Source organism: Talpa occidentalis, unplaced genomic scaffold (genome assembly GCF_014898055.3).
Source record: "Talpa occidentalis isolate TD23 unplaced genomic scaffold, MPIMG_talOcc4v2.1 talOcc4.10, whole genome shotgun sequence".
Lineage (NCBI taxonomy): Eukaryota > Metazoa > Chordata > Mammalia > Eulipotyphla > Talpidae > Talpa > Talpa occidentalis.
This window is the reverse complement of record NW_023600993.1, coordinates 83,169,867-83,182,476: the sequence shown is the minus strand read 5'-3', so window position 1 is coordinate 83,182,476 and position 12,610 is coordinate 83,169,867.

Here is a 12,610-nt window from a genome sequence, read left to right as displayed (position 1 = left end):
CTAGAAAACTACTGACTTAAACTCTCTTTATCTCCATCTTGTCAACCTCCCCATTCCCATCCCAAATGCTGGCGTTTGGGTCCATGTACAGGGGTTGACATTGACTCTCACTACATTTCATCTTTTTATAGTCAGTCTGCTGGTCCTGCTGATCAAGGCCTCTGGAATCCTGGTTTAATATCTTATTGACCCTCCTACATGGTAAGGATAAACTTTCTACTTAAAATGATCCACAGACATGTTGAACAGGATGGGGTTGGGGACATTCCACCCTAAGACTTTCCTGGGGCCAGTAGTGAACTGATATTTGGCCTCTTCTGGTTTCTGGTAAGTGTCAGCCTCTAGGATGCAGCCTACCTTTCATCAGCTCGTTCTTAGAATGTTTAAATGTAAGAAGTCCGTAGGGGTGGGTGGATTGCCGAGAAGTGACCAGCCCAAGGTCAATCTGTGGATGAGAGGAAATGCTGGGCTACAGCAGGCTGTCCAAGGGTTGACTCTTCCAGGCCCCAGCAGATTGAAATTCCTCTGAGCACTACTCAGCAGCCCAGAGTGGACCGTACACCGCTCTGATCTGGCCTAAAAAGGTGTGGAATCCAGGGGCCTGTGTCAGCCCAGCTCTCAGTGTCCACAAGCCTATTTCTGCATCTGGCTTGTCTCTGGAGAATGGGCAGGAAGCCAGTACTCTGTGGCGTGGCCCCACTAGATTAGAGACACTAGCAGCTGCACAGTCAGGCATTGGGGGCAGAATGGTGGACAGAAAACTTGATGGGTAGCCTGTGCTCCAGACCCAGGGACAGAATCTCCATCTTCCTGGCCTCTGTTTCCCTGTCTGTAAAGTGGGAACAACCCCTCTGTCTTTGCTTACCTGCCAGAAGTATTGCAAGGAGCCAACAAGGAGGGCTAGACTGTTTTAGGTCTTCTAGAACATTCTAAAGACATTTATGTCTGACTGAATAAGATAGAACTCACTGAAAGAATCTGAGCAGGGGTGAGAAGAGATCTGATTTAATTTTAACAGGATGTTCTGGATGCTGGTGGGGGGAATCGATCACCCTGAGAAGCTTGAAGTTGACGGGCAAGCGAAGGAGCCAGTGCAGTGATCCAGGCCAGAGATGAGGGTAGCAGTGGGGATGGTAGTGAGGAAGGGTCAGATTCCAGATACATCGTGAAGCCAGAGGCAGTAGGATTTGCCAACAGGTTGAGTGTCATGTGAGAGTGGCATCAACGACTATTCCAAGGAAGGAAGGAAGGAAGGAAGGCAGTTGCCGCTGTCTGGGATGGGAAGGCTGTGGGAGGTGCTGGCGCGATGGGCAAAAGCAGAAATTGCCAAACATCCAAGTCGATCATCGTTCAATGACTTAGGCACGCCACCTCTTCCTTCAGAGCGTGTGACTTTGACAACACGCACTTGACCTTCTGGCGGCAGCTTAGTCAAAAATTGATGGGTACATCCACGTCTACACCCATCTGCCAGGGTTTGCCCTCTCTCCCTGCTTGGCTGTTCAGTACACTTGCCTCATCTCTCACCTGCCTCTCAAGCCTCAGTTTCCACCCCACTAGATGTCTGCCTTCCCCCTGAGATGCTCTGGTGTTGTCCTGGAAACCCCCAAGTGAGTTCTGAATCCTGGAGATGGCCTTATTTAACTTCACATCATTCCAAACATCCCCTTGAGAGTGTGTCAAAGCTACTCAGTTGCTTGTGTGTGATGTGGTAATGGAGTTTAAGTGGGTTAATAAACATTCAGAAGGGCTCTGGAACCCATGCCTGCTGCTGTAAGTTGAGAAATTATATTAAAGAGCCGCTTAGTTTCTGAGCTGTTTCCTTATCTATAAATTTGGCATAAGATCCTTGCCTGGGCCAAAGGGAAGAGACAATCAGGATAAGGGTCAGTGCCCCATCTTCCTGCCATGGGGTCAGAGTCTGATTGATGGACTCCTGAGCTGGGTCCAGCCCCAACCATTGATTTTTTTTTTTTTTTTAAGATTTATTTGTTTATGCATACGAGAACTGGGTATAGGCCAGAGGTGCAGGGGGTGAAGGATTCACCAGAGGCAGAGTGGGGAGCAGAACAGGCAGGATGACTAAAATACACTGCTGAGGGGAGCAGCAGGCAAGACAGGAGAGGTCTGCTGCGCCATGTGCATCACCTCCCTGGGCAGCCATGGGCAGCCGGGGGATAGAACTCGTGCTGCAGAGGCTGGCGATAGCCTGATAGCACTGTGTCTTTAACCGCTACGCCACCAGGGAGGCCCCACCCAACCACTTGATTATGCTGGAAGCAATTCCTTGAGACTGGATGTTTCTGGCTCCTGGTCTTCAAGAAATGAGGAGTGGCATTACTGTATCACAGAGCACACTATAGATCTGAGCTGGGCTGGGACCCAGGCTTTCCTGACCCAAGACTAGGGCATTACGCCTGTCCTACCCCTACCATAGGCACACACTCAACAGGCCTCTCTTTTTTTTTAATGCTTTATTTTATATATATTTTTACATCATTTTTCATTTTTGCACAATGTATGCTTTTTCATCTCGGTTATATTCCCCATACAATTCCCACCCTCCATATTTTGACTCTAATCCCTCCTCTCCTCCTGCCCCCCAACCCCCCACTGTAGCATGTCTCTGGTTATAGTTGCTTGTTGTTTGTTGATTTTGATTTTTACTTTATTATAATTAGTCTTTTTCCTGGTCCCTTATTTAGGTTTTCTAAATAATTGCTATGAATGAGACCATCCGGTATTTTTCTATTTCTTTCTGGCTTATTTCGCTGAGCATGATCCCGTCCAGCTCCATGCATGTTGCTGCAAATTGCATGAATTTATCTTTTTTGATTGCTGAGTAATATTCCATGGTGTATATATACCACATCTTCTTGATCCAGTCATCTATTTTTGGGCATTTGGGCTGTTTCCAAAGCTTAGCTATTGTAAACAGTGCTGCTATAAACATAGGGGTGCAGGTGCTCTTTGGAATTGATGTTTCTGTGTCCTTTGGGTAAATACCTAGGAGTGGAATTGCTGGATCATATGGAAGCTCTATGTTTAGTAGGTCCAGAAATCTCCACACAGCTCTCCATAGTGGTTGGACCAGTTTGCACTCCCAGGAGGGTTCCTTTTTCTCCACCCCCTCGCCAACATTTGTTGTTGCTAGTTTTTTTAATATGTGCCATTCTCGCTGGTGTAAGATGGTATCTCATGGTAGTTTTGATTTGCATTTCCCTGATGACAAGTGATGTTGAACATTATTTTATATGCCTGTTGGCCATTTGCATTTCCTCTTTGGAGAAGTTCCTTTTTAGCTTTTCTGCCCATTTTTTGACTGGGTTATTTACTTTGGTTTTGTTGAGTCTCTTCAGCTCTTTGTAGATTTTTGTGATCAGTCCTTAATCATTAGTGTTGTGTGCAAAAATTTTCTCCCAGTCGTTGGGGTGTCACTCACAGGCCTCTTAACACAAAACAGTTCATCTTCCCAGTAAAGGAAAATTCCCTTCCACCCACCCCATATTCTAACTTGCCTTGGAGCCTTCTTCTCTCTCTTTCCTCCTTCCAGAACATGACTTGTCTGTCCTACTGCCCATCCGTTTGTTGTAACTCAAACTAGAAATAGACTTCCAGAGATGGAACTGGACTTCTGCTTTCCCAAGGATATAAGCACAAACTTATTGTGGAGCATTGACTGTGAACTAATGCTGTACGAGCAAATAAACGCTTCTCTAATGCTTAGCAATTCCAAGAGGTAGATTGAGACTATTATTAGTCCCATTTTACAGGTGAGTAAACTGAGGCCCAGAAGTATTAAAAGGCAAAGCAGGGATTCAAAACAGTAGCCATCAGGCCACCATGCTCTTTCTAGAGATCTCATACTGGTCTATTTTTATGGTCACTGCTATAGGCAGCCTCTTCAATGTTAACTGCTGCTTGCTCCTGGTCCAGGGGAGCCAGGCCTATGGGGGGTGACCTCCAGGGTAAGAAAGGCCAAAGCAGAGCCTGGCTAAGTCGCCCCCTCCTACTTCTCATCCCAGCTGAGACCTGGCTGTGCCAGGGGCTGGGCTGAGTCCTGTAAACAAGGAGGGGTTGCCCCCTGGGAAACTCAGGCCCTCAAAAACAAGCCTCCTCCCTCTGCCAGCTCAGCCTGCCCAGCCCTGCTGGAGGCTTCGGTGGCAAAGCTGCCTCCCAGGGCCAAGAGCTCGTCAGGACACTCTGTTCCAAGAGTGTAAGGCCCCCATTCCTGCCCTGAGCTCCACTCTTCTCACCTGAAAAGAGACCCTTATTCTCTCCCTGAATACCTGTTTTGGTCCTTTATTTTCCCCAGAAACAAGAGACAGGGAGAAGAGTTCCAGAATGCCATCAAGGGCTTCTAAGCTGTCCAGTTAACAACTAGGGAAACTGAGGCAGAGGGGGGAAGTGACTTATCCATGGTCAATTAACTAGGTAAGTGACAGGCTTAACAGACTTGAACTCAGATCTATGTATGGAGTCCAGCTCTCAACACTACAGGGCCTCACAGAGAAGGTGGCAGGAGGCTGAGAGGCCATGATGGTGCGGGAAACCCCCCCCAAAAGGGGAAGGTGTCAGCAGCTCTCTCCCACCCACCCTACCCCCAAAACCCCTGTCAGTGTCGCCAATGGTATCGGGCCCACACTTTTCTGATAATAAAAGAGTTAGGACCGGACCCCTTGGGATTGAAACCATTTCCTCAGACAAAATAAAAACAAAAATGAAATACAAAACAGACAAACCCACAAGGAGCAGTTGTACCCATCCTCACCCCCAACATTTGAGCTACAAACTTGGACGGGAAATCTGGGAGTAGTTTGGTATCTTCATTCATTCATTCATTCATTCATTCATTCATTCATTTACATAACATTTGCTTGACCACCTACTGTACTCCAGGCTCTGTACTGGGTCATTGAAATTCAGTTATAAGCAAACCAGTCCCAATTCTCCTGGAAACAGACAAGTCAAGAGGCAACCACAAACGTGGTCAGCTCTGTCAAGGACAAGGACATAAGATGTGGGTCACCAAAGAAGACACTAAGCCCAGCCTAGGGAAAATCATGGTCAGGGAAGACTTCCAGGAGGAAGTAACATGGGAACTGTGCTTTGAAGGATGTGTAGGAGTTTGCCAGGCAGGCAAGTGAGACTAGCCGGTGCAAAGGCCTAGAGGAGTAGGAGAGTACAGCTTTAAGGGCCTGCTGAGCAACAGTTATCTTGAAGAGATGCTCCAAAAAAGTGAAAGTAAGGGCCACCCACACAGATCCTCTGCCAGCCACCAAAGCCCTGATGCTCGCGTTTCTGAATTCACCAGAACTTTACCCAGACCAGTGTCCCAAGTGCTGGGGGTTGGGCCAAGGACACTCAGCACAGATGGGAAAGCTGAAGGTCAGACCATTTGTTTGGAACTTTCTGGAACAGGCACCAGAGTTCTTGATACAGGCACAGCCCAAGGCCAATGCAGCTGCTTTTCTAAACTTGTCTTCCCCCTTCATGGCAGGATCAAAGCTGTTCAGTTGAAATTAATGGTCACACTGAGGAACACTTATCCTCATGAGACCATCGTGAGCCAGGGTCAGATGCCCCACAAATACCATTTTTAATTGGTGCAGAGGAGACCAGGGAGGTTGAAGAAGAGGCCAGGGCTGCATACTTGGTCAGCAGCAGGATTGGAGCTGGATGCTGATGTCCAACCCAAGCTTTAGGCCAGTGTGAAAGCGTCCTGAGGAAGATGGGCTGTTTCAGGTGGGGCCTCCGAAACAGACGCTGTGACATGGTTGTGTGAAAGTGGTTTGTTATGAAGTGTCTCCAGGAAACACCAGAGAGGCCCAGTGAGGAGGGAAGTGGGAGAGGGCAGGGTAAGAATCCAGGCAAAGATCCCCCAATCAGGTAAGTGGCCCTGCCAGGCAGAGGGTGTGGAGAGCAGAGCCAGGGTCTACTGCATACCCGGAGGGCCTGGACTGGGGCCTTGCACACACCAGGCCCCAAGGATGCAGCCAAAGGCCCTTCTGGAGCCTGTTACAGAGACACAGGATAGGCTGCTGGAAAGGAGCGCACAACAGGAGCTGCTGCAGGAACAGGACAGGGGTCGAGGGTGTGGGCAGAGCACCGCCAGAGAACTTCTGCTGCCTGCACTGAGGGGAGCTGAGCAATGTTAGCTCCTCGCCAGTCCCTGTGGTGGCTTCCTTCCACCTGCACTGTTCCACCTCCACCAACATCAGCAAGACCACCATGTGCTAGGCTTTGAGAATGGGATGTGGGGGTTGGGGGTGTCTGGAACAGCCTTGCAGGTTCCCTGCCCTTGTGGACCTCAGAGCCTGGCTGGGGAGACACAGACCATCACTGTGAAGAGATGTGAGAATGGAAGAACCTGACCTAAACCATAAATGTCAGGGAGGGCTTCCGTGAGGAAGTGATGTCTGAGCTGAGAAGTAGAGGAGGAAGAGTTGTCACAACTGATGGGAACAGCCTGACCAGGGTCTCTCAGTCCTGGGGGCTCCTGGGAGAGGCAGGGCCTACTCAGGATACTTTGACAAGCCAATTCCTGGCTGAACCTCAGTTTCCTCATCTGCACAGTGGTGCAGAGGAGGCTTGGAATTCCAGCTCTGACTGTTGGCTCAAAATATCTGCAATAAGGTGGGAACAGCAACCCACTTGGACTCTTGGTGACCTCTGCCCGTGACTCAGAGTCTTCCTTTGTGCCTTCTGTGGTTAAAGTGACTTCTGCATTGATCAGACTGACTCCCAATGCCCCCATAGATGCTTGTGCTGGAAAACAACTGCCCAGTTCCCCAGACTGTCTGCGGATTCAGATTCCCCAGATGGGCTGCTCCCATCTGTCTGGAAATGACCAGCACCCAGAGAGGTTGACCTGGGGTCAGCGCTTCACGGGCTGCCCATGGTAGCAGCAAACCTGGGTCCCCTCCTCATCATGTGAGACCCCCACCCCTCACTTCTCTTCTGGATGCTCCGGGCCCCTAAGCATAGGATATAAACCCCGGGTTTGTCCCATTTACTTAGAATTTACAATTATTAAACTGGGTCTTTTTCTCCTACTCGTCTGTCTGACATTAACTTGTTTGCTCGGCCAGTGTGAGAAGAATTTTCCCTTGCACTCTCACACAGTAAACAGAAAACCCAACCCCTGCCCTCACAGAGCTTACATTCTGGTGAGGGGGTTGACGCAGGACCAATAGACCAATGTGTCCTCTGACGGCGGTGGTGACAAGTGCTTCCAGGGTAGAGGCTGCTCAGTGAGACAGGGAGGTCAAGGAAGGATTCTTGCATGAGGCGACCCTAGAGTGTAAGTCTGAAGGGAGTGAGGGGGAGGCTGTGTAGGTAGCTGGGGAAGGTAAGACATGCAGAGGGAGGCAGGAGCTCTTGAAGCTGCTTGAGATGTAAAGACTGACTGGCAAGAAGGCCTAGACCCAAGTCAGCGGTGGAGGTGAAGAGCATGCTGGGCAGCGGGGGTTGCCTTCAGGATGGCATTTTATCAGTGTGCGTGTGTGTGTGTGTGTGTGTGTGTGTGTGTGTGTGTTTCTGTGTATGTGTGTGTGTGTGAGAGTGAGAGAGAGAGAGAGAGAGAGAGAGAGAGAGAGAGCGCCTGGAGAAACACCTTCTCCTCTCTTTTCCTTTAAAATTTCAGCCCCTCCTCTGCTCTTCCCCATCATGGCATCATCAAGATTAAAAGGGGGAAAAACACAGATGATTAAATGATTTAAATGTGCAAGTAAAATAACACCTCAGTGAGCACATTATGCAAATCTATGCAATTAACATCACAAATGAGGTGAAGCCACTGGGGCCAAGGAACTAATTTCTCTGGGGGTTCCACTCCTTTCTTGCCTGCCTCCCTAAATGCCAGAAACTTCTCAGGGTAAAAGGGAAGGGAGGGAGCTGCCTTGTGCCAGCGCCTGTGGGCAGAGGGGCTTTGCCAGTGGCGAGTCTTCCCTCCACCAAATGCCAACTAGAAGCAGGAGCAGTTACTGCCCAATTTTGCAGGAGAGAATGATACCGTTACAAACGACCGGTCTCTTAGAGAGGCATTAACACGTTTGTCTTTTCCCCATTTCTTGCATTTTCCCCCTTGTTTGACAGGTTTGTCTTTAGATAACAAACTCTTCTGCATTTCAAGGACCCTCCTGCTGGCACCCTCCTGCTGACCCCTCCCCCTTCCCTTAGGAAGAAAAACAAGCTGGCACCCACTTGCCTCAGTGCAGATCCCTTCCCCCGCCCCTTTGCAGACCCTAGCACATCTCCATTTTTTCCCCTTTGTATAAATAGCCCTGCACTCTGCCCAAGGGGGGGGACAGCTGTCTTTTAGACATGAGTCTGCTGCCCTCCTCATTTGTCGACAAATGAAACCACTTTCCTTTTCCTCAAACTCTGTTTCCTTTTATTGGCTGAGGGAAACTGAGGCCGGCGTTCGGTAACAAGAACAGTGAGACCCGGAAAGGAGGTTAAAACTCAGGTCTCCTGGGGCCAAACTTAGAGCATTTTGTTCAGAATTTTTCCAACTTGTCCCTTGGGGTGGTTTGAACTTTAGGAGGGGCTGCAGCTTCTTCAGGCCTTTAAGGCAGGCAGACTTCCTATAAATGGCCAAGTACTAATGTTTCAGACTGTAGACCAGACTTCACTGCCCTTCAGTGTGAAAACAGTCCCAGGAGATATGTAAATGAATGTGTGTGTGCCTGTGTTGCAATAAAATTTTATTCATAAAAGCAGACAGGGAGCCAATTCTATTGGCTGTCTTCACTGATTGCTCTAAGGGATGGGATTTAATCAGTTTCCCCTGACGCAGAGCAGCTAATCCTGAAGGCTCTGGGACTCTGGGCAAGTCCCTGGACCCTCTGAACTTGTTTCTCCCTTGGAAAAGTGAGGGGATGTTCTGGGTGGGGTTCTGGGTGAGTTTCAGTGATGAGAGGGGGAGGGAGACCATCAACGGTGGGCAGGGCACACATCTTGGGGTGCGGCAGCCCCCAGACAGGCTCGCTGTTTTAGCATCATCTCTTCATTACAAATAACCTCAAACTTAATGGTATAAAACAACTGTCTTATGATACTCCCAGATTCTGGGGGTCAGGGATTCGGACGTGGCAAAATTAGGGACAGTTTGTCCTCACCATGATGTCAGTTGCGAGCTCTTCAGGGTGATTCAGTGGCTGGCATCTGGATCCCCCGGAAGCATCCTCACTTGCAGGCCTGGTGATGGATGCTGGCTGTCTGCAGGGAGCTCAAAACGCCTTTCCATGGCCCTTTCTGCTTCTCTCCCTCCTGTGAATGAGTTTGCGCTTCCTTCCGGTATGGTGGTAGGTTCCAAGAGCACTTAATGGAGGCGCATCTATGACCCAGCTTTGGAAGGCACAAAGCATTACTTTGTCCATGCTCGGCTGGTCCATCAGTACAGCCACAGGGAAGGAGCTTGGACCTGCACCACTCTGCAGAAGGAGAGTCAGGGCAACATCGTAATAACAGGCGTGGCTGGGAGACACCATAGCATTTCAGGGAATACCATATGCCCCCCACATACAGTGCAAGCGAAGACCTCTGGCGGGGTCTGGGCCCTGGATCTCCACTGGTTCCACGCAGCTGCAGTGCTCTCACTGGGAGCGCACACCACTCAGAATCCTCCCTTACAGCCTGTCACGCCCTCTCTGGTCAAACCCAACCCAGGCTCAATCCTGGTTCTTCTTCCAGAGCTAATCTGGGGGCCCTTCTTGTGGGGGGAATGCTTTAGTGATCAGGGTTGTTATGCCTTTTTCTTATAAACAATGACAGGAACCAAAGCAAAACTCCACCCACACAATAGCCCCAGTGAACCCAGCTTCGCTGGAGGGTTGGCCAAGCAGATGGGGAAATGTGGAGATAAAACCCCGCTGGGAAAAGACTCCTCAACCCAGAGGATGTAATTATGCCTTGATGGCTAGAGGGTGGGGCTGGGGTCTTGTTCTGAACCCACAGAGGGAGACCCTTAAGGAACAGATGGTCAAGTAGGGCCCTGAAAGAGACTGCAGTCACCAGGGTCACATGATGGTGAGCAGCTTTCAGAGTGGAAAGATTCACTGATCTGGGGAGGCAGGGGTGAGAGTCAGACCAGCCAACCTCCCTCCCCCCAGGCCCTGATTAACAACAGCTCCCCACCCAGCAGAGTCCAGATTTCTACCTCTTCCACCATCTGGGAGCAATCAGAGGAGAATCGGGGGCTGAGAGAAAGGGAGGGGCTTGCCTGGAGTCTCAATGTAAACCAGGCAGCCAAGCTGGGACTCAAACCGGGGCCCTTTCTCCTTCCACTGAGATGGTCCAGGGGCGGCCTCTTGGGGTTCAGAATTTCTAGTAAAAATCATTAATAATAATAATGCCATCTCCCATCATGGTATTCCACATGCTGAGCATTACATCCATGTCCTTGACCCCAAAATCACCCCAAAAGGTAGGGAATGTTACTGTTATCCCATTTTACAGAGGAAATGTGATTTATCTAGAGGATAAATGGGAAAAGACCCTCACCTGGCACTCACAATCAGCACTCAGGAGAACTTTCGGCTGGGGGGTGGGAGGGTGCACACTGCCAGTCCAGAGAGGGGGCAGAAATGCTGGGATATTCCCAGCTCTTGCTTAGGTGAGTTGGTGCTTCCTGCCCCTATTCATGGGCAACTGGAACTCCCGGGAGCCCCAGTCAGATGCAGCTATATCAACAGGAATTCCTGGTGAATTTGGAACAGGTGGGGCCCACAGGCATCCCATCTCCAGACCAGGGTAATTGTCTCCATTCTCACAGAAGGGCCAAGCCAGGCCCAGAGAGCAAAGAATGTCACCTGCCTTTTGAAGGAGTTGAGGGAGGGGAGCAGGAGCTGCAGCTGGACCCTGGTTCCTTCCTCAGGGTGAGAGGATACAGGATACGTGGGAATAATGGAGGAGCAGGGAGAGCCAGCAGCTCCCTCCCCGCAGACGCAGCAGATCAGACAGTCCTCATGACTCATTCCCGCATCCATATTCCACTAGCCCTGAGTCTGCCCTTGGCCTTCCTGCCCCAGCCTTGTTTCTCAGCAGTTAGGCAGGCACAGGACCTGCTCATCTCCCATTCCCAGGGAGGCATTGTTCTTTAGTGAAATACACCAGCTAGGTAGGGTGACCTTGTAATTTATTGCCCAAACAAGAAGACTATAGAGAAGCTATTAATAATTAAGTGGAGATAGTTGGTATTAACTGTCAAAGGCAAAGAGGGATGTCTAGTCACCCTACTGATGGACATTAGTCACCCTACTAATTGAAAGTATTGGAAGCATGACTGTCAGGTACTGAGGCACTAGCCACAAGTTAGGGTAAAAGAGTTCTGGGGCAGGTATGTTTTTAGGAACCTCTCAAGTTCACCCCTTAGGAGGAGTCAAATTTTTCAGTACAGTTTCAGAGCACATCCCCTGAAATGAGACTGCCCAGGGTTGCACTTTGATGCTACCACACACAGGCTGTGTGAGTTCAGATCTGCAGCCTAGCCTTTCTACCCTAATCCTGTCATCCATAAAAGCATCTATCCCAATAGGACTGTTGTGAGGATGTGATGAGATAACACAGGTAGAACATCCACAGCAAAGCAGACACAGAATAAATGCTCAGTAAATAAGAGCCATTATTATTTTGTTTTAGTTTTATAATTAAATAGTAATGGTAAATCTTAAAGAGGCAAGTTTTGAGGCCTCAGACAGTTTTGTCCTCCAGTTATACACAGTCCCATAGGAATGAAGGTCAGGGCAAAGGAGTGAATGCTGGGAAGGATAAATCAAGGCCTGTGGGGCGGGGTTCAGAGAAATAGGAGGACATTTCTGACCTGGGTGGGAGAATCAGAGTGGGCTTCCTGGAGGAGATGGCCTTTGGGCAGGATCATAGTCCAGGTTCTTGGGAAGATTAAAGTTAGGGCTCTAATTTCTAAAGAATTTATGATGCCCACTTTTCCTACTGTGTAAAGGCAGGACAGGGCACAGTGCAGGTATTCTGATCCCATGCAGACTGGGTAAAGGAGGAGTCAGAGTCCTCAGTAGTTTTGCAGGTTTTTTATTTGGGGTTCACCAGGCATATGGCAGGCAGGGGTGCTGGCTGGGGGGCTGGGAGGCTGGCAGGCCTCCCAGCCCCCAGCAAGTCTTCACTCTATTTGGGCTCTCTAGCGTTCGTTCTGCTGCATCTCGGCTTCTCTTTCGGCTTCTGCTTCGGCTTCTACTGCTGCAGCTGGTGCTGCTGGCGTCCCCCCCGTGACGTCGCCCATAAAAGCACAGTCTTAGCTCAGCTGAATCCCATCTACCTATGCCCACACCCTATTCCAGGTGCCCGCCATCAGGCATGCATTCAGGACAAGGATCCATCATCTATCCTGATGGCGGAAGGGCAGAAAAGCCTGACATTCTCTTTACCCTACATACGGTAATTACCAAAAAAAGAAAGTTCACTGAGGTTCAGTATGACAACTACCACGTGCTCTTTGAGATGTCAAATACCAATTCATTTCCCTCAAAAGTTCCTTTTGGGGTCCTTGAGTTCACATTTCATTTGCCTAGATGTCCCTAGAGCTTGCTGAGGCAAGGAAGGAAGAAGCAGGTGGTGGTGGATGATGGAACCAGTG